The 23028-nt window shown below is 36.1% G+C and overlaps 1 long non-coding RNA gene across 1 annotated transcript; it reads right to left on the bottom strand.

Moving 5' to 3' along the window:
* Positions 1 to 1135: 1135 nt before the first annotated feature.
* Positions 1136 to 16684, bottom strand: LOC123594100. Its single transcript, XR_006710668.1, has 3 exons — positions 16675 to 16684; positions 14918 to 14921; positions 1136 to 1420 (listed from the first exon to the last, which is right to left on the bottom strand). It is a non-coding gene; the product is annotated as an uncharacterized LOC123594100 (long non-coding RNA).
* Between the last annotated feature and the right edge of the window lie 6344 nt (positions 16685 to 23028).

The following is a 23028-nucleotide window of genomic DNA, read 5'->3' as shown; positions in this document are numbered from 1 at the left end:
AAAAATAAATCAAAGAACAGATCCCATGTGCAATTGTACCAAAACCAATAATATACCTAGGAATAGACATAAATAAATAGGTAAAACATCTACTCTGAAAACTATAGAACACTTATGAAAGAAATTGAAAATGACACAAAGAAATGGAAAAACATCCATGCTCATGGATTGGAAGAACAACCATTGTTAAAATGTCAATACTACCAAAAGAAATCTATACATTTATGCAATCCCTATCAAAATAGCATAAACATTTTTCACAGAGCTAGAACAAATAATCATAAAATTTTTATGGAGTCACAAAAGATGCCAAAGAGTCAAAGCAATTCTGAAAAAGAAAAACAAAACTGGAGGCATCACGATTTCAGATTTCAAGCCATATTACAAAGTTGTAGTCATCCTGATGAATGGATAAATATGTGGTATATATATACAATGGATTATTACTCAGTGATCAAAAAGAATGAAATCTTGCCATTTGCAATGATGTGGATAGAACTAGATGTATTATGTATTATGCTAACTGAAATAAGTCAGTCAGAAAAAGACAAATATCACATGATTTCACTCATAGGTGGGATTTATTTTTTTATTTTTTATTTAAAAAATGTTTAGCATTTATTTCTGACAGAGAGAACAAGTGGGGGAGGGGCAGAGAGAGAGGGAGACACAGGATCCAAAGCAGGCTCCAGGCTCTGAGCCATCAGCACAGAGCCCAATGCAGGGCTTGAACCCACGAACCATGAGATCATGACCTGAGCCAAAGTCAGAAGCTTAACGGACTGAGCCACCCAGGTGCCTCCATATGTAGAATTTAAAAAACAAAACCGATTAACATAGAGGAAGGGAAGAAAAAATAAGCTACAGAGAAGGATTCAAACCAAAAGAGACTTGTAAATACAGAGAACAAACTGAGGGTTGTTAGAGGGGAGGTGGGTAGGGTGATGGGCTAAATTAGTGATGTGCATTAAGGAGGACACTTTTTGGGATGAACACTTGGTATGATATCCAAGCGATGAATCACTGGGTTCTACCCTTGAAACCAATCCTACATTGTATGTTAACTAACTTGAATTTAAATAAATTAATTAAAAATAAAATAAAAAAAATAAATGTAAAAAAAACCTTGCAAAGTTGTAGTCATCAAGACAATAAAGTAGTGGCACAAAACATACACTTAGCTCAATGGAACAGAAGAGAAAACAAAGAGTTGTATACACAACTGTATGGTCAACTCATCTTTGACAAAGCAGGAAAGAATATGCAATGGAAAAAAAGACGCTCTCTTCGACAAATGGTGTGTAAAATACTGGAGAGCAACATGTAGAGGAATGAATTGAACCACTTTCTTACACCACACACAAAAATAAATTCAAAATGAATGAAAGACCTAAATGTGAGAAAGGAAACCATCAAAATTCTGAGAACATGGCAGCAACCTCTTTGACCTTGGCTAGAGCAACTTCTTACTAGACACATTACCAAAGGCATGGGAAACAAAAGCAAACATGAACTATTGTGACTTCATCAAGGTAAAATCCTTCTGTACAGTTAGGAAACAATCTTCAAAACTAAAGGGCAGCCTAGGGAATGCAAGAAGACATTTGCAAATGACATATCTGATAACAGGTTAGTATCTAAAATCTCTAAGAGCTTATTAAACTCAACATCCAAAGAACAACCCAGTTAAGAAATGGGCAAAAGACATGAATAGACATTTTTCCAAAGAAGACATCCAGATGGCCAATATATACGTGAAAAGATACTCAGCATCACTCATCATCAGGGAAATACAAATCAAAACTGCAATGAGTTACCACCTCACAACTGTCAGAATGGTTGAAATTAATAACACAAGAAACACCAGGTGTTGGCAAGGATGCAGAAAAAGGAGAAACCTCTTGCAGTGCTGGTGGGAATGCAAACTGGTGCAGCCACTCTGGAAAACAGTATGGAGGTTCCTCAAAAAAACTAAAAATAGAAATGCCCTATGATATAGCAACTATACTTTTAAGTATTTACCCAAAGGATACAAAAATACAGATTTGAAGGGTGACATACACCCCAGTGTTTATAGTAGCATTATCAACAATAGCCAAACTATGGAGAAAGCCCAAATGTCCATAGACTGATGAATGGATAAAGAAGATGTGTTTTCTATATATGCAAAGGAATATTACTCAGCCATCATAAAGAATGAAATCTTGACATTTGCAATGACATGGATGGAGCTAGAATGTATTATGCTAAGCAAAATAAGTCAATTAGAGAAAGACAAATAGTATATGATTTCACTTATATGTGTAATTTAAGAAACAAAACAGATGAACACATGGGGGTGGGGGAAAAAGAGAAGAAAGGGAAACAAACCACAAGAGACTCTTAACAATAGAGAACAAACTGAGGGTTGATAGAGGGAGGTGGTTGGGAAATGAGCCACATGGTTGATGGGTATTAAGCACAACACCTGTGATGAGCACTGTGTGTTGTATGTAAGTGATAAATCACTGAATTATAGTCCTGAAACCAATATTGCACTGTATGTTAACTATCTAAAATTTAAATTAAAAAAAATACGCAATGAGATACCACCTAACACCTGTCAGAATGACTAACATTAACAACTCAGGCAACAACAGATGTTGGCAAGGATGCAGAGAAAGAGGATCTCTTTGGCACTGCTGGTGGGAATGCAAACAGGTGCAGCCACTCTGGAAAACAATACAGAGTTTCCTCAAAAAAACTAAAAATAGACCCAGCAATTGCACTACTAGGTATTTATCCAGGGGGTACAGGTATGCTGTTTCGAAGGGGCACATGCACCCCAATATTTATAGAAGCACTATCAACAATAGCCAAAGTATGGAAAGAACCCAAATGTCCATCGACAGATGAATGGATAAAGAAGATGTGGTATATATACAATGGAGTATTACTCGGCAATCAAAAAGAATGAAATCTTGTCATTTGCAACTATGTGGATGGAACTAGAGGGTATTGTGCTAAGTGAAATTAGTCAGTTGGAGAAAGACAAATATGACTTCACTCATATGAGGACTTTAAGATACAAAACAGATGAACATAAGGGAAAGGAAGCAAAAATAATATAAAAAAGGGGAGGGGGACAAAACATAAGAGACTCTTAAATATGGAGAACAAACAAAGGATAACTGGAGGGTTGTGGGAGGGGGGGTGGGCTAAATGGGTAAGGGTTATTAAAGAATCTACTCCTGAAATCATCGTTGCACTATATGCTAACTAACTTGGATGAAAATTAAATAAAAAAATAAAAATAAAAGACATAAATAAAAGAAGGCATCACAGTAACAGCTCATTTACATTAAAAATACAAATAATAATAATAATAAAGTTTAAATCGAAATACTATGAAATTGTTGCATGGATTATTTCATTTAATCTTCACAACATGGAGGAGTATGTGATATTATCATAATTATACAGATATGAAAACAAGTATCAAAGAGGTAATGTGACTTGTTCAAATCTTTTGGTTAGAAAGATAAAGGCAAAAAGAAATTAAATCCAATTGATTTAATTAAAATGCATAAGTTCCCCTCTACATTAGAAACTATCACAACAACGTAAAAAAATAAAATTAAGTGAAATACATAAATTATTTGTACATATGCTTATGTAATATAATCATTAAATTCTACATAGCTGTCCCTTTCTTAATGGGATTACCTGTGACTTGTCTTTCTTTCCCCTATGTTTTACGTATTTTTTTTACATTTAATATACATTAGATTTATTTTTACAATGGTAATATTAGAGTTATATATGGAAAATGAGGTTTTAAAGAAATAATAATCATCAGAAAGCTATGTCAAAAGAAAATCACATAATTATCAAATGAATAAATGGTACTTCAGGTGTTAAAGCAGTTAATACAATTATGAAATATGCTATATGCACTAACAGCTACATTATAATTCTGAATTTAATATGGTTGAGGCAACTTAATCATTAACACATATCCTTTTTATAAGGAATGTATATATCCTTATTTATAATATACAATATATATAAGCTCATATATAACATACATTTAAATATATATAAATATACAATATATATTTTGAATAACATATGATTAGATTTAGACATTTACCAAATGTGATAGTTTCACAAAAGTTTCATAATGTTAAACATTTTCACACACTATTTATAGTGACCACATTGTCATATAGTCATGTTGTTATTTGAATTGATATCATGAAAAACCAGAAGCTTGAGAAGTTTTCCTGTAAAATTTATACCAGTTTTCAAAGGAGTGCTCAATTTGAATTTAACACTAGTATAAGAATTGAGGTTTATTTATATTTACATAAGTACTATTTACTTATGATATCAAACAACTGCAAAAAGTTGCTGTTGAGATGTTGGAGACTGCAATGCTGGGAGGTCATGTAGTACTAGTAGGCTGCTATTTAAAAATGGGACTTTCTTTTCCACAATTCATATGTGAATTTATCCAAAAGGATATACAGTTTTTTTGGACTACTGTCCTCTTGTTTAAAATGAGAGATGGGAGGTTCCAGACCAAGATGGTGATGTAGGAAGACCCTGACCTCACCTCCTCCATGTAACACACCAAATTACACCTATTTATAGAACAATTCCTCTAGAAGAAAAACTAAGGGCTGACTGAACAGTTTCTGTACAACAAAATATAGAGAGAATAGCAAAAGAGAACAGCAAGAGAGATGGAGACACAGTGACAAAGGGAACAACCATCCTTCAATGCTATGAACAGCAGTGAGGACGAATAATAATGAGACCAGGAACAGATTCTTCTGTCCTTCGATACAGAAATATATACATTTGATACAGAAATATATATAAATATAAATATAAGATGCTATAAAATATATAATATATTATATATAAATAAATATAAATATAAATATATAAATATATATACATATAAATATATTATTTATATATTTAAATAAATATATAATATATATAAATATAAATAAATATATATAATATATAAATATAAACTGATATATATGTATATGTATATACATATATATCAGTTTAAAATGACAACTAGTTTATAAAAGAACCAGCCCTAAAACTCCAACAAATGGTGGAGAAGCTGCTAGAACTCTCTCTGGGTCAGAGGGACTAGAGAGTGAAAGTTTACATTCCCTCTCCACTTTGAAAGCACAGACCAAAGCAGCATCCAGAGACCAAAACCATCATAGCTGATTTGCCATTCCAGCAAGCCCCAGGTTTCCTGGCCCATACCAGCCTGGGTTGTGCTGGGCTACAAAAAAAAAAAAAAAAAAAAAAAAAAGAAGAAGAAGAAAAGAAAAGAAAAGAAAAGAAAAAAAGAAAAGAAAAGAAAAAGCCATGGTTTAAAAGAGCAAATAGCATATAAAAGAGCCATTCTTAGGATATCATCAAAAGGCAAGGGAGCTGCTGGAACTCTCTCTAAGTGGGAGGGACTGATGAACACAATCTATGCTCACTCTCCACCTTGAAAGTACAGACCAGTGCACATTCGAGGTGTCCTAAATGGTATACCACCTCAATGAGCCCTGGACCTGAGCCCACACCAGTCCCAGCTATCCCACCAAGTCAGCCACAGGCAGTGCACCCCAGGACATCCTTGGTTAGTGCTCACTAAAGCCTTTGTACCAAGGTAACACAGGCATAAAGCACTCCAGAACACTCCAGGTCCACACCACTTCAGCTTCAGATAACTTGCTAAAGTACCCTTGATACAGAGCACTCTGGAACATTCTGGCTGATACCTGCTTCAGATCTAGCCACCCTGCCAGTTTGCTCCATGCATAGAGTGCCCTGGGGATCCCTGGCCTGTGCCTGCATTCGTTCCAGCCATCCCACCAGGGCACCCCTTTCATGGAGTGCCCCAAAACAACCCTACATGCACTGGCCTTACTTCAGCTTCAGCTGTCCTACCAGGGCACATTTTGCATGAAGAGCCCAGGGACAACGCTGGCCTGTACCCACTTTAGCTTTTGCTGTCCTGCCAGGGATGCCCTGTGCAAAGCACCCGAGGATCCTCTGACCTGTACCCCACATCAGCTCCAGTCATTCCCCCTAGGGTACTCTCTGTGTGGAAAGCCTTGAAACACCCCAGTTTATATCCACTTCGCCTTGAGCTAGCCTGCCAAGTTTATTTCTCTGTGTAGAGTCCCAGGTCCCCTCAGCTTGCACCCACTTTAGCCTTAGCTCTCCTTCCAGGCACCCACTGCATGGAGAGCACAGGGACCACATTAGTCTTTGCCCACTTCAGCTTTAGCTCTCCAGCTAGGGTGCCCACTGCATGGAGAATGCCAGGATCCCCAGCATATACCCGTCTCAGAGCCAGTCAGCCTGGAAAAGTCACCAAGCACACAGTTTACATAGGGGACACCATACACAAGACCATTCTTTCAAGTTCAGGAGAGTAGCTATTCCACTGAATTCAGAGAAGCAAAAAAAAGAAAGTCAAGAAAAATGGAGACAGAGAAATATGCTCCAAAAGAAAGAACAAGAAAAATATCTTAGAAAAAGAACTAAAAGAAATGGAAGTAAACAATATGCCTGATAAACAATTTATTTTTTAATATTTATTTTTGAGAGAAAGAGAGACCGAGCACAGGTGGGTAAGGGGCAGAGAGAGAGGGAGACACAGAATCTGAGCTATCAGCACAGAGCCCAAGATGGAGCTCAGACTCATGAACCACGAGATCATGACCTGTGCTGAAGTCGGAGGATTAACCAGCTGAGCCACCGGGGTGTCCCCCCAACCCCATTAAACAATTTAAAGTAATGATCATAAAGATGCTCACCAGGCTGGAGAGAAGGGTGGAAGAGCTTACTGAACCATTTAATAAAGAGGTAAAAAAATTTAAAAAAGAATCAATTGGAGTTGAAAGTACAATAACTGAAATAAGAAAAAATACACTACAAGGAATCTGAAATAGATTAGCAGATGCAGAAAAATTCATCAGTGCTGTGGAAGACAGGGTAATGGAAAGTACCCAAACTGAACAGCAAAAAAAGAAAATAATTTCAAAAATGAGGAGAAGTTAAGGAATCTCTTAGAAAAATGTCAAGTGAACAAAACTTCACATTATACAGGTCTCAGAAGAGAGAGAGAAATGGGAAGAAAACTTACTTGAATAAATAGCAGTTGAAAACATCTCCATCCTAGGGAAGGAAAAAGACATTCAGTGTCAAGAAACAAAGAGAGTTCCAAACAAGATGAACTTAAGGAGCTCTACACCACAACACATAATAATTAAAATGTCAAAATTTAAAGATAAAAAGAGAATTTTAAAAGTAGCAAGACAGAAGCAAAAATTTACCTTCAAGGAAAAACCTATAGGACTATCACCTGATTCTTTAGCAGAAACTTTGCAGGCCAGAAAAAAGTGGCATGGTATTTTCAACCTACTGAAAGGGAAAAACTTACAACCAAGAATAGTCTACCTGGCAAGGTTATCATTCATATTTGAAAGAGATACAAGGAGTTTTCCAGAGGAACAAAAATTATAGGATTTTATCACCACTAAACTAGCCTTAGAAGAAATGTTAAAGGGACTTCTTTAAGTGGAAAAAAATGGTCATAATTAAATGTAAGAAAAGTGTGAATGAAAAGATGTAAAATATGATAGCATGCACATAAAGTGTGGAGGAGAAAGTAAAAAAAAGAAAAAAGAAAGTTTTGTTTTTACAATGAGTTTGATCTTAGTTTTTTTCATATTTTATTTATTTTTGACAGAGAGAGAGAGAGAGAGAGAGAGAGAGACAGAGTGTGAGTTGGGGAAGGTCAGAGAGAGAGGTAGACACAGAATCCAAAGCAGGCTCCAGGCTCTAAGCAGTCAGCACAGATCCCGACGCAGGCCTTGAACTCACAAACTGCGAGATCATGACCTGACCCGAAGTTGGACGCTTAACTGACTGAGCCACCCAGGCGCCCCTACAATGGCCCCTACAATGTCATTTGATCTTAAATGACCATCAACTTACTATATTGCTATATACATAGAATGCAATATACAAATTTCATGGTAACCACAAATTCATAACCCATAACAGATACACGAAAAATAAAGGGAAATAAAATCAAATATATCACTATATAAATTCATCAGTCACAAGAAAGAGAACAAGAGAACTAGAAAAAAAAAAAAACAAACAAACAGAGAAGAACTACAAAACCTACCAGAAAGAAAATAACAAAATTGTAATAAGAACATACCTATCAATATTTACTTGAAATATAATGGTCTAAATGTTCCAATCAAAAGACACAGGGTGGCAGAATGAACTGGAGCACCTAAATACATGAAGTAAACAATGGACAGAAAGAAAGAAGTTGATGGCAATACAATAATAGTAGGGGACGTTAATAGTCCATTTACATCAGTGGATAAACCATCCAGGCAGAAAATCAACAAGGAAATAATCAACACATTGGACCAGATGGACATAATGGATATATACATTTAACAATATTGAAATCATACCTTGCATCCTTTTTTTTTAACACAAATGTATGAAACTAGAAACAAATCACAAGAATAAAACTGGAAAAAACACAAACGTGGAGGCTAAACAACATTATACTTAATAAATAATGGGTCAATGAAGCAATCAAATAAATATTTAAAAATATACGTGGGAACAAATGAAAATGAAAACACATTGGTCCAAAGCCTTTGGGAAACAGTGAAACCAGTTCTAAAAGGGAAACATATAGCAATAGAAGCCTACCTCAAGAAACAAGAAAAAACTCAAATAACAATCTGACCTTACACCTACAGGAACTGGAAAAAGAAAAATAAAAAAGCCAAAGTGAGTAGAAGGAAGGATATAATAAAAATCAGAGCAGAAATAAATGAAATAGAGATTAAAAAACAATAGAAAATATCAGTGAAACCAAGAGGTGGATCTTTGAAAAGATCTACAAAATTGACTAACCCTTTGACAGACTCGCCAAGAGAAAAAAAAAAAAAGAAAAAGAAAAAGGACTCAAATAAATAAAATCAGAAATGGGAGAAGTAACAACTGACACCATAGAAATATAAGAAATTATAAAAGAATACTATGAAAAAGTATATACCAACAAAATGGAAAACCTAGAAGAAAATGGATAAATTACTAAAAGAAATACAATCTTCTAAAACAGAACCAGAAATAAATAGAAAACCTAAACAGACAATTATAAGTAATGACATTGAATCAGTAATCAAAAAAACTACCAAAAAAAAAAAAAAAAGCCCAGGACAAGATGGGTTCACAGGTGAATTCTACTGAACATTTAAAGAAGAGCTAAAAACCTATTTTCCTCAAACTACTCCAAAAAATATAAGAGGAGGGAAAGCTTCTAAATACATTCTATGAGGCCATCATTACCCTGATACCAAAACGAAAGACACAAAAATAACAACAACCAGGAAAAAAAAAAGCAACTACAGGCCAACCTCCCTGATAAGGAAAAAACCTCAACAAAATATTAGCAAACTGCATTCAACAATACATTAAGAGGATCATTTACCATGATCAAGTAGGACTTATCCCAGGGAAGCAAGCATGGTTCAATATTTGCTAATCAATCAATGTGATATACCACATCCATGAAACAAAAGATAAAAATCATATGATAATCTTAATAGATGTAGAAAAAACATTTGAGGAAATTCAACATCCATTCACAATAAAAAAAACTGTGTTTAGAGGGAATATACCTCAACATAATAAAAGCAATATATGAAAAACTCACAGCTAACATCACACTCAATGGTGAAAACTGAGACTTTTTCCTTTAAGAAGAACAAGACAAGGATGTCCACCCTCTCCACTTTTACTCAACATAGTACTGTAAATTTTAGTCATGGCAGTCAGACATGCAAAATAAATAAGAGGCATAAAAAGTGGTAAAGAAGAAGTTAAACTTCACTATTTGCAGATGATGTCATACTATATTTAGAAAATCATAAAGACTCCACCAAAAAACTACTAGAATAAATAAACTCAGAAAAGTTTCAGGATAAACATTAATACCCAGAAATCAATAGAATTTCTATACACTAATAATGAGGTATCAGAAAGAAAAACTAAAAATTCCATTTGTAATTACATGAAAAAGAATAAAATATTGAGGAATAAACTTAACCAAGGAGGTGAAAGAATTACATTCCAAAACCTGTAAAGCTCTAATAAATGAAATCAAAGATGACACAGACAAGTGGAAAGATAGTCCATACTCATAGATTGAAATAATTAATATTTTTAAAATGTCCATACTACTTAAAGCAATCTATAGATTCAATGCAGTCTCTATCAAAATATCAATAACTTTTTTCACAGGACTACAAGGAATAGTCTAAAATTTGTAAGCAACCACAAAAGACCCCAAATAGCCAAACCAATCTTGAGAAAGAAAACCTGTAGTAACCACAATGGTATGGTGGTGGTACAAAAATAGACACATAGATCAATAGAACAGCATCCAGAAATAGATTCCTACTTATATGGTCAATTAACCTATGACAAAGGAGACAAGAATATACAATGGGGAAAAACAAATGGTGCTAGGAAAACTGGACAGCTACATGTAAAATAATGAAACTGGACCACTTTCTTAAACCATACACAAAAATAAACTCATAATGGATTAAAGACATAAATGTGGGGCCTGAAACTATAAAAATCCTAGAAAAAGACACAGACAGTAATTTCTCTGACAGTAGCATGGCAACATTTTTCTAGATATGTTTACTAAGGCAAGGGACACAAAAGCAAACATAAACTATTGGTACTACACCAAAATAAAAACCTTTTGCAGAGCAAAGGAAACCAACCACGAAATGAAAAGGCAACCTATTGAATGGGAGAATACATTTGCAAATGATATATCAGATAAGAGCTAAATATCCAAAATACGAGAATTTATACAATTCAACACCACAAAAATCTATTTAAAACGTGGGCATAGGGCCTGAATAGACATTTTCCCAAAGAAAACACAGTTGACTAACAGATATGTGAAAATTTGCTCAACATCACTAATCACGAGGGAAATGCAAATCAAAACCACACTGAGATATCACCTTATACTTGTTAGAATGACCAAAATCAAAAAGAAATAGCCAGTGTTGTTGACAAGCATGTGGAGAAAAAGGAACCCTTATGCACTGTTAGTAGAAGTGTAAATTGGTACAGTCACTGTGGAAAACAGTATGGAGTTTCTTCAAAAAACTAAAAATAGAAATCCATATGATCCAGAGATTCCACTACTGGGAATTTACACAAAGAAAATGAAGACACTAATTGAAAAAGATACATGCACCCCTATGTTTATTCCAGCATTTTTTTACAATAGCCAAGATATGAAAGGAATCTAGGTGCCAATTGACAGATGAATAGATGAAGAAGATTTGGTATACATATATAATGCAATATTGCTCAGCCATAAGAATGAGATTGTGGTATTTAAGACAAAATGGATGGACCTAGAGGGTATTATGCTAAGTGAAATAAGTCAGACTGAAAAAGACAAACACCAATGATTTCACTCAGGTGGGGAATCAAAAAAAAATGAATAAACAAACAAAAAGCAGAATCAGTCCTATAAATACAGAAAACAAACTGATGGTTGCCAGAGTAGAGGGGTGAGGGGATGGGCAAAATAGATGAAGGTGAGTGGGAGATACAGGGTTCCAATTATGGAATCAATAAGTCATGGAAATAAAAGTCACAGTGTAGGGAATATAGTCAGTGATATTGTGATAGCGTTGTATGGTGATAAACAGTAACTACATTTGTGGTGAGCATAGCATAAGTATGGAGAAGTTGAATCACAATGTTTTACACTTGAAACTAAGGTAGCATTCTGCATCAAGTATACTCTAATAAAATAATTAAAAAAAATAAAAACCACGGAAAATATTCAGAGGTGGGAAGTATCCAAATAACCACCCCTGAAAGTGACTTATATGTTGGGAGAAGCCTAGGAAAGAAAACAAGTATGCTCTGAATATTACATTTATGAGTTTGTTTGGATGTCATCCAAAATCATTGAAAGGAATGAATAGACCTATACACCAAATCCCAGAACCATGTTTGAATTGTTCAGCATACATTCCAGACTGAGAATCAATGTTACAAACAGCTACAACTGCCAGCAGCTTTGAGAATAACTTGAAAACATGACATTTTGGATTTTAGAAATACTTTTCATGGCAATAGAGATGGGTAAAACACATATACTTATGTAGCACACCACTTTGTCTTATGTCAGTAATTGCTGACTTGGGCTTCTGAGACGTCTCTATGAATCCTTTGAAAATAAAACTAGAAGTGAGCATTCTATGGGTGAACAAATTTCTGTATTTAAAATATCTAAATGTTTGAAGGACATTATTTCTGACTCATTTACAGTGACTTTTTAAAACTTTTATTTTGAGATAATTATAGACTGACATGCAATTGTAAGAAATAATACAAAGAAATCCAGTGTACCATTTAAGCAGTTTCTTCCAATGGTAACATTTTTGCAAACATATAGTACAATATTACAACTAAAATAGTGGCATTGACCCAATCAAGATACAAAATACTTTCATCATCACAAGGAGTTTTGAGTTGCAGTTTACAGCTATTGCTTTTTTTTCCCTACCCTACCTTGCTCCTAACCTCTAAAAAACCCCCATCTGTTCTTCATTTATATAAATCTGTCATTCCCAGTTGCTTTTAGGATATAATCTCTATTGCTTCCACTTTCCTACCTTTCAGCTCTTTTTTTGTGACTTTTACTCAGGTAACTTTCCACTAAAGCACTTTAGGTTCAATGTAAGTTCCCCCTTTTCTGAAGGAGATAAATGCCCAGAAAATGTAAACCAAGTTTAGGTAGTTTAAATCATTCATTCAACATTTATTTAGTGTCATATGCAGGATACTGTTCAGCACATTAGGGGATGTGGTGAAAAAGAAAAGGTCCTGGTCCACATGGAACTTATATTCTAATGGAGAGAAACACAGAATGAACAAATTTAAATACATTAAAAGTACAAAATTTATAGGCAGATATCTTATTTATGTTGTTCACTTTTTGATTTAAAAAAAAAGGTGCTTGGAATATAGTAGTTGGTTATATGCCCTATTTTAGTTTTTTTTTTTTAATTTTATTTATCTATTTTGAGAGGGGAGAGGGGCAGAGATACAGGAAAAGATAGAATTCCAAGAAGGCTCCATACTGTCAGTGCAGAGCGCGACATAGGGCTCAAACTCACAAACTGTGAGATCATGACCTGAGCTGAGATAGAGTCAGACTTGATCTTAACTGATTGAGCCACCAAGGTACTCCAGTATTTTAGAGTCCATGCAATGGTTGCAGGCATTGGTTCTATGCACTGAAAGTATGGCAGTAATCAGACAAAACTCCCAGCTCTCACAGAGTTTATATGAATCCCAAAGATACCTGGCAGAAAATAAATTTTCAGAAATTTGCTGAAATTTGCTGTTGCTGTTGCTGCTGCTTTTACTATTGCCATTGCTTTTACCATTGTTAATATTTACTTCAGCTTATTCATATATATATATATATATATATATATATATATATATATATTTCTTTGCATTTCTAAATATATCCTAGGTTGACTTTGGTAGTATTGATCATGCTGATTGGGTAAAGCATACAGTTTACGTAGCACATCACTTTGTTTTAGGTCAGTAATTGCTGACATAGAATATAATAAATCAAGTTATTATGATATAACCCAACTCTGAAAGATTTCTAATCTTTGGGGAGAATGATCAGGATTGGGCCAGGTACAAAGAGCACTTGCTAAGGATATCTGACTGAACATGTATAATAGTAGGTTGCTACTCAATATCAACATGCTTAGACAGACTTCCATGGGTGATTTGGAGCTGCTTGTTTCTCTTGATGAAATGAGAGTGCTTTCATCCAACTCACCTCCACTTCCAAGAGTAATGGGTAATATTATTCTGTACATAAACGGATGCTCTTATCTGAGACTTTTATCTCCTGACCTTGATTATCTTTTCTCCTCTATTTTGGTGTTGGTTGTTTGCAAAAAGCATTTGTTGAGATTTTTTTTTCTCTTTTTAACCTCTTTTCTTTTTTGGTAGAAACATAAAGATTTGAGGATCAAATATAATCTCAGGGGAAGTCCAAGCTTTTCTCATACTGAAAGGCTCTTCAAAGCAGAATCCAGGCCAATAGGATGACATTTCTAAGTGTTTGAATTTCTGGTGGTTTATTCTATACAAATGTAAATTTAACATTATCTGGCCTTTAAAGGAAGAGCACATGAGAGCTAAACAAAACCAAGCCAAAAATAGCAAAGAGAAACACTTCTTTGGAAAGGTCTGACATTAGTAACATGCTTTTTCATTACCATTGCCACTGTCCTAATCTTGGCATTCACCTTTATGCCTAAAACTATATTAAAAACTCCTTACCTAGAACATATGCTTCTACTGCCTCTCAATAAACTCATCTCTTATCACTCTATCTTCATATCAGTCCTTTTTGTACATTTTGCCTGGAATTTTCTTTATAAAAACACTTTTTCACTTTCATCAAATTATGATAAAAATAAATCAAAGCAAAAATACTGAATGGCTACCTTCACTATTCCGTCTGGGTTGCAGTCTTAGAATCTGTCTTTTTAAAGCTTCCAGGTCACGATTGTAGGCAAGATTGAGGAATTGCTGGCATGCACGTTCAAAGTCTTCAATTTGTTATCTAAAGTTCAATTCAATATGACTTGGAAGTTGTTATATTTACCAGAAATATATTTTGGAAAACAGCAAATTTCATTAATTTTAATATCTTCTAACTAACTTGAATGTGAAAAAGATTTCCTTCATTTATCCAAAACAAGTGAAATTTTAACACATACCTGAGTTTCACACAGGGAGGATATTAAATTCTAAACTATCAATTTCATAACAATCTAACTTTAAAAGGCAGATTTTTTTCTCATATCTTGAAGCACTAGAATACCTTTAGCTATAGCTTTGTACATAAATAACAGAAAAAAATAAAACAATGCAATAAATGATATAGCTGCAAGTAAAATCTTAATTTGGGGGCTGCTTAAGACAGACTGCTAAAATTTGCATCTACTTTGAGTATGTTTGATTGCTTACTCAAAATACTTACAGGAACAACAAGGCTTATTGTGAAAGCCTTGCTGCATTAAACACAAATGCATGGAACCCATTTCATTGACTGAGTAGCCTAAAAGATGATTAAGGTACTGACTGGAGGATTTTATTCAAAATATTGATGGCTTAGAAAGAACAATTTATCTTACTTAATTCAAAATTGTGCTGAGTAATCAATTTCTTCAATAGTAAATTCTGAAGGTGTCAGAAGGTTTTAGTGTTTATACGACCAAAAATGTTTATTTGTTCTCTTTTAAATCCCAGGCCTTTGCAGAAAACTTAATTATCGATAGTTTATATTTTTTTTAAGTTTATTTATTTATTTATTTTGAGAGAGAGCACAAGTAGGGTCAGGGCAGAGAAAGAAGGAGAGAGAGAGAATCCCAAGCAGGCTCTGCGCTGTCAGTGCAGAGCTCAACATGGGGCTTAAACTCAAAAACCATTAGATTTTGACCTGAGCCAAGAGTTGGATGCTTAACCAACTGAGCCACTAGGTGCCCCTGGTGGTTTATATTTTTACGTTTTCATATAACTTTGGCACATGTATCTTACTGGTAATTGTGGTCCACAATCACATTGAGTATATTTTCATGCTAAATACTTGGGTTAAACAACTATATCAAAGGGATTTTTTTTTTAAACTAAAATGTCTGCCACCATTTCTTCAACTGTAAAACAGATACTGTATTAGTTATTTGTTGGTATGTAAATATTACCTCAAAACAGTGGTTTAAAACAATCAAAATTTACTCTATCACAGTTTTTGTGAGTTAAGAATTTGGGAGAAACTAAACTGGAGATTTTGGCTCAAGATTCCGCATGAGCGGGCACCTGACTGACTCAGTTGGTTAAGATTCTGATTGTGGATTTCGGCTTGTTTCATGATCTCATGGTTGGTGGGATCAAGCCCAGTGTTGGGCTCCATGCTGACAGCATGTAGCCTGCTTCAGATCCTCTGTCCCCCTCTCTCTCTGCCCCTCCACCCCCCTCTCTTTCTCAAAATAAATAACAGTTCTAAAAATAATTTAAAAAATTAATAGATTCTGCATGAAAAGGTGACCAATAGTCCTGTTTTCTCTGGAACTGAGGAAGTTCCCAAGATGTGGGGCTTTCAGTTTTAAAACTGGGACAGATTCTGGCAAACTGAAATAAGTTCTCATTAAAGCTGGAGGCCTGGGACGTAAGATTTTAATGCTAAAATCAAACAAAGTCCTGAATAAATGAGGACAATTTAGTCATAACATTCATAACACTGCAGTCAAGATGAAGGCTGAGGCTGCAGTCATCTGCAGGATTAACTGGGCCTGGAGGATCTACTTCTAAACACATCCACATCATTGTTGGTGGGAGGCCTCAGATTGGTTCATTCATGGCCATTGACAAGAGTCATCAGTATTGTATCACATAAGCCTCTGTATAGGGTGGCTTGAGTGTCCTCATGATATGGCAGTTATATTGCTGCAGAATGACTGCTATAGAGATAACAGAAGAAAACTTTTTGACCAAATCCCAGAAATGATACATTGTCATTTGTGTCTTACTTTATTAGGTAGGTATTAAGTCTAGATCACACACAGGGGAGAATTAAACTCCACCTCTTGAATGGAGGAATGTTAAAGAATTTGTGGACATATTTTAAAACTACCACAGGAATGACGATAATGATACCTACATCATGGATTGTTGTCAGTATCAAATGAATTAATAAAGAATTTAACAATACTTGGAATACAGAAAACATGATATTAGTGTTTGATTTTTTACCTTCCCTCAAATAACAAAATATTACAAAAAATAAGCTTTGTCTAAGTTATGACAACCACACTGATTTTATGAATCATCCAGAAATCTGCCTTTAAAAATCTATTAGAAGCCAGGAACATTGGAAAAAGTAGAAATACAAATTCAAATTACATAGTAAGCTCACTGGGAGCAATTGTTATATGAAATATTGATGACTATCTATAGTGCTAAATAGATAGCCATCCATTTAAGTGGATGGCTAGATTTTATAGTAACTAGCTCATTCTCAGGAATTCTTAAACTTTATTTAGATTTCAAAAGTGTCAGAACCACTGGATCATTTTATCCTGTCTTCAATAATTTGTAACCATGCTCCATTAACTGTACCCCTTCTTTGAAAAATTACTAACCCTGGCAGCGAGTGGAAATTAACATCTGGAATGTTAAAAAGTCGACAGCTCTGCTCTCAGAGAGTGGGGAGGGCGAGAGGACGCTGGGAGGGAGAATTGTTGAGCCCCGGAAGACAGAGCTCAGCTTGGCAAGGGAAAAAAGGCACTGGCAAGCGCCCTTTCCCTCTCCCATCCCCCAGCCCAAATTCCAAAGGGAACCAGTTCTTGACACCAAACTTGCTTGCACCACACAAATGCTGAAGGCAGTGATTCTGAGGATCCATCCCTCCAACAGGCCTGCCTCCCTCCCAGTGCTGCAGGGTCCCTCCCACAGGGAATCACCAAAGGCAAAGCTAGCTAAGCCTGCTCTTCCTGCCCCTGTGCACCTTGTGGATCCACCCAGGTTAATATGCCCTTGGCCTGATCCTATCGAAGCAGCACCACAAGCCTGCCATGTGCAAGTAGCCTAGACAGGGGCCACACCACTCCACAGTGAGTCCCACCCTTGGGAGAGGGGAAGATAAGGTACACACCAGTCTGACTGAGGCCCTAGCTGTGGGATGGGGACACACATTGGGTCTGACTGAGGCCCTGCCCACCAACACAAGTACTCCAGACAGCACAGGGGAAGTGCCCTGAAGTTTGGAGCTACCACAGGGACTACCCAAAATAACGAAATGGAAGAATTCTCCTCAAAAGAAACTCCAGGAAGTAGCGACAGCTAATGAATTGATCAAAAATGATTTAAGCAATATAACGGAAAAATAATTTAGAATAATGTCATAAAATTAATCGCTGGGCTTGAAAAAAATATAGAGGGCAGCCGAGAATCTATTGATTCAGAGATCAAGGGACTAAGAAACAGTTATGAAGAGCTAAAAAATGCTATAAATGAGATGCAAAATAAAATGGAGGCAGCCATATCACAGATTGAAGAGGCAGAGGAGAGAATAGGTGAATTAGAAGATAAAATTATGGAAAAGAGGAAGCTGAGAAAAAGAGAGATAAAAAATCCAGGAGTATGAGGGGAAAAGTAGAGAACTAAGTGATGCATTCAAATGGAACAATATCCATATCATAGGACTTCCAGAAGAAGAAAGAGAGAAAGCGGCTGAACGCATACTTGAACAAATCATAACTGAGAACTTCCCTGATCTGGGAAAGGAAAAAGGCATTGAAATCCAAGAGGCACACACATCTCCCTTCAGATGTAACTTGAATCCATCTTCTGCATGACATATCATAGTGAAACTGGCAAAACACAAGGACAAAGAGAGAATTCTGAAAGCAGCTAGGGATAAACAGGCCCTAACTTACAAAGGTACACACATAAGAGTAGTGGCAGACCTATCTACTGAAACTTGGCAGGCCAGAAAGAAATGGCAGGAAATCTTCAATGTGATGAACAGAAAACATGTGCAGCCAAGAATCCTTTATCCAGCAAGTCTGTCATTCAGAATAAGAGAGATAAAGGTTTACCCAAACAAACAAAAACGTAAGAAATTCATCACCACTAAACCAGCCCTACAAGAGATCCTAAGGAGGTTTCTGTGAGTGAAATGTTGCAAGGACCACAAAGTACCAGAAACATCACTACAAGCATGAAACCAGCAGACATTGCAATGACTCTAAACCCATACCTTTCAATAATAACACTGAATGTAAATGGACTAAGTGCTCCAACCAAAAGACATAGTGTATCAGAATGGATAAAAAAACAAGACACATCTATTTGCTGTCTACAAGAGACTCATTTTTGACCTGAGGACACCTTCAGATTGAAAGTGAGGGGATGGAGAACTATCTATCATGATACTGGAAGTCAAAAGAAAGCTGGAGTAGCCATACTTACATCAGACAAACTAGACTTTAACTTAAAAGCTGTAACAAGAGATGAAGAAGGGCATTATATAATAATTACAGGGTCTATCCATCAGGAAGAGCTAACAAAAATGTCCTTGTCCCGAATACAGGAGCACTCAAATATGTAAAACGATTAATCATAAACATAAGCAACCTTTCTGATAAGAATGTAGTAATTGCAGGGGACTTTAATACCCCACACACAACAATGAATAGATCATCTAGACACAGGATCAATGAACAAGGGCCCTGAATGATACATTGGATCAGATGGACTTAACAGATACATTTAGAACTCTGCATCCCAAAGCAACAGAATATACTTTCTTCTCAAGTGCACATGGAACATTCTCCAAGATAGATCACATACTGGGTCACAAAACAGCCCTTTTAAGTATAAAAGAATTGAGATAATACCATGGACACTTTCAGACCACAATGCTATGAAACTTGAAATCAAACATAGGAAAAAGTCTGGAAAACCTCCAAAAGCATTGAGGTTAAAGAACACCCTACTAAAGAATGAAAGGGTCAACCAAGCAATTAGAGAAGAAATTTAAAAATATGTGGAAACAAATGAAGATGAAAATACAACAATCCAAATGCTTTAGGATGCAGCGAAAGCAGTTCTGAGAGGAAAATACATTTCAATCCAGGCCTATCTCAAGAAACAAGAAAATCCCAAATATAAAATCTAACAGCACATCTAAAGGAAATAGAAGCAGAGAAACAAAGACACCCCAAAACCAGCAGAAGAAGAGAAATAATAAAGATCAGAGCAGAAATAAACAATATAGAATCTTAAAAAAGGAACAGTAGAGCAGATCAATGAAACCGAGTTGGTTTTTTGAAAAATAAACAAAATTGATAAACTTCTAGCCAAGCTTATCAAAAAGAAAGGGAGAGGACCCAAATAGATAAAATCATGAATGAAAAAGGAATTATTACAATAAATTTCTCAGAAATACATGCAATTACCAGGAAACACTTTGAAAAATTATATGCCAACTAACTGGACAACCTTGAAGAAATGGACAAATTCCTAAGCACCCACACACTTCCAAAATTCAAACAGAAAGAAACAGAAAATTTGAACAGATCCATAACCAGTGAAGAAATTGAATCAGTTATGAAAAATGTCCCAACAAATATGAGTCCAGGATCAGATGACTTCCCTGGGGAATTCTAATAGACAGATTTATTTTTGAGACAGAGAGATAGAGCATGAACAGGGGAGGGGCAGAGAGAGAGGGAGACACAGAATCTGAAACAAGCTCCAGGCTCTGAGAGGTCAGCACAGAGCCCGACGTGGGGCTCAAACTCACGGACCGTGAGATCATGACCTGAGCTGAAGTCGGACGCTTAACCGACCGAGCCACCCAGGCGCCCCCAAAAGGCCATATTTCATTCTTTCTCATTGCCACATAATATTCCATCGTGTATATAAACTACAGTATCTTTATCCATTCGTCAGTTGATGGACATTTAGGCTCTTTCAAAGTAATTTTCAAAAAGAAGACCAAAGCAGAAGGCATCACAATCCCAGACTTTAGCCTCCACTACAAAGCTGTAATCATCAAGACAGCATGGTATTAGAACAAAAACAGACACATAGACCAATGGAGTAGAATAGAAACCCAAGAATTAGACCCACAAAAGTATGGCCAACTCATCTTTGACAAAGCAGGAAAGAATAGCCAATGGAAAAAAGACAGTGTCTTTAACAAATGGTGCTGGGAGAACTGGACAGCCACATGCAGAAGGATGAAACTAGACAACTTTCTTACACCATTCACAAAAATAAACTCAAAATGGATAAAGGACCTGAATGTGAGACAGGAAACCATCAAAACCCTAGAGGAGAAAGCAGGAAAAGACCTCTCTGACCTCAGCCATAGCAATTTCTTACTTGACACATCCCCAAAGGCAAGGGAATTAAAAGCAAAAATGAACTATTAGGACCTCATCAAGATAAAAAGCTTCTGCACAGCAAAGGAAACAATCAACAAAACTAAAAGGCAACCGACAGAATGGGAAAAGATATTTGCAAATGACATATCGGACAAAGGGCTAGCATCCAAAATCTATAAAGACCTCACCAAACTCCACACCTGAAAAACAAATAATCCAGTGAAGAAATGGGTAGAATACATGAATAGACACTTCTCTAAAGAAGACATCCAGATGGCCAACAGGCATGTGAAAAGATGCTCAACGTTACTCCTCATTAGGAAATACAAATCAAAACCACACTCAGATATCACCTCATGCCAGTCAGAGTGGCTAAAATGAACAAATCAGGAGACTATAAATGCTGGCGAGGATGTGGAGAAACGGGAACACTCTTGAACTGTTGGTGGGAATGCAAACTGATGCAGCCACTCTGGAAAATAGTGTGGAGGTTCCTCAAAAGTTAAAAATAGATCTACCCCTATGACCCAGCAATAGCAGTGCTAGGAATTTACCCAAGGGATACAGGAATACTGATGCATAGGGGCACTTGTACCTCATTGTTTATAGCAGCACTCTCAACAATAGCCAAAGTATGAAAAGAGCCTAAATTTCTATCAACTGATGAATGGATAAAGAAATTGTAGTTTATATACACAATAGAATACTACGTGGAAATGAGAAAGAATGAAATATGGCATTTTGTAGCAACGTGGATGGAACTTATGCTAAGTGAAATAACTCATACAGAGAAAGACAGATACCATATGTTTTCACTCTTATGTAGATCCTGAGAAACTTAACAGAAGTCCATGGGGGAGGGAAAGAAAAAAAAGAGTTTAGAGGGGGAGAGAGCCAAAGCATAAGAGACTCTTAAAAACTGGGAACAAACTGAGGGTTGATGGGGGGTGGGAGGGAGGGGAGGGTGGGTGATGGGTATTGAGGAGGGTACCTTTTGGGATGAGCACTGGATGTTGTATGGAAACCAATTTAACAATAAATTTCATATTAAAAAATGAAAAAAGAGCTATAAAGAACTCACCAAACTCCACATCTGAAAAACAAATCATCCAGTGAAGAAATGGGCAGAAATCATGAATAGACACTTCTCTAAGGAAGGCATCCAGATGGCCAACAGGCACGTGAAAAGATGCTCAACGTCACTCCTCATCAAGGAAATTTAAATCAAAACCACACTGAGATATCACCTCATGCCAGTCAGAGTGACTTAAATGAACAAATCAGGAGACTATAGATACTGCCGAGGATGTGGAGAAACGGGAACCCTCTTGAACTGTTTGTGGGAATGCATACTGGTGCAGCCACTCTGGAAGACAGTGTGGAGGTTCCTCAAAAAATTTAAAATAGATCTACCCTATGATCCAGCAATAGCACTGCTAGTAATTTACCCAAGCGATATAGGAGTGCTGATGCATAGGAGCACTTGTACCCCAATGTTTATAGCAGCACTTACAACAATAGCCCAATTATGGAAACAGCCTAAATGTCTATCAACTGATGAATGGATAAAGAAATTGTGGTTTATATACACAATGGAATACTACGTGGCAATGAGAAAGAATTAAATTTGGCCTTTTGTAGCAATGTGGATGGAACTGGAGAGTGTTATGCTAAGAGAAATAAGTCACACAGAGAAAGACAGATACCATATGTTTTCACTCCTATGTGGATCCTGAGAAACTTAACAGAAGACCGTGGAGGAGAGGAAGGAAAAAAAAGTTAGAGAGTGAGGAACCCAAACCATAAGAGACTTAAAAACTGAGAATAAACTGAGGGTTGATGGGGGGTGGGAGGGAGGGGAGGGTGGGTGATGGGCATTGAGGAGGGCACCTGTTGGGATGAACACTGGGTGTTGTATGGAATCCAATTTGAC

This window comes from Leopardus geoffroyi, chromosome X (assembly GCF_018350155.1).
Source record: "Leopardus geoffroyi isolate Oge1 chromosome X, O.geoffroyi_Oge1_pat1.0, whole genome shotgun sequence".
Taxonomy (NCBI): Eukaryota; Metazoa; Chordata; class Mammalia; order Carnivora; family Felidae; genus Leopardus; species Leopardus geoffroyi.
The sequence above is the reverse complement of the archived record's forward strand: the minus strand, read 5'-3'. Positions and strand labels throughout refer to the sequence as shown.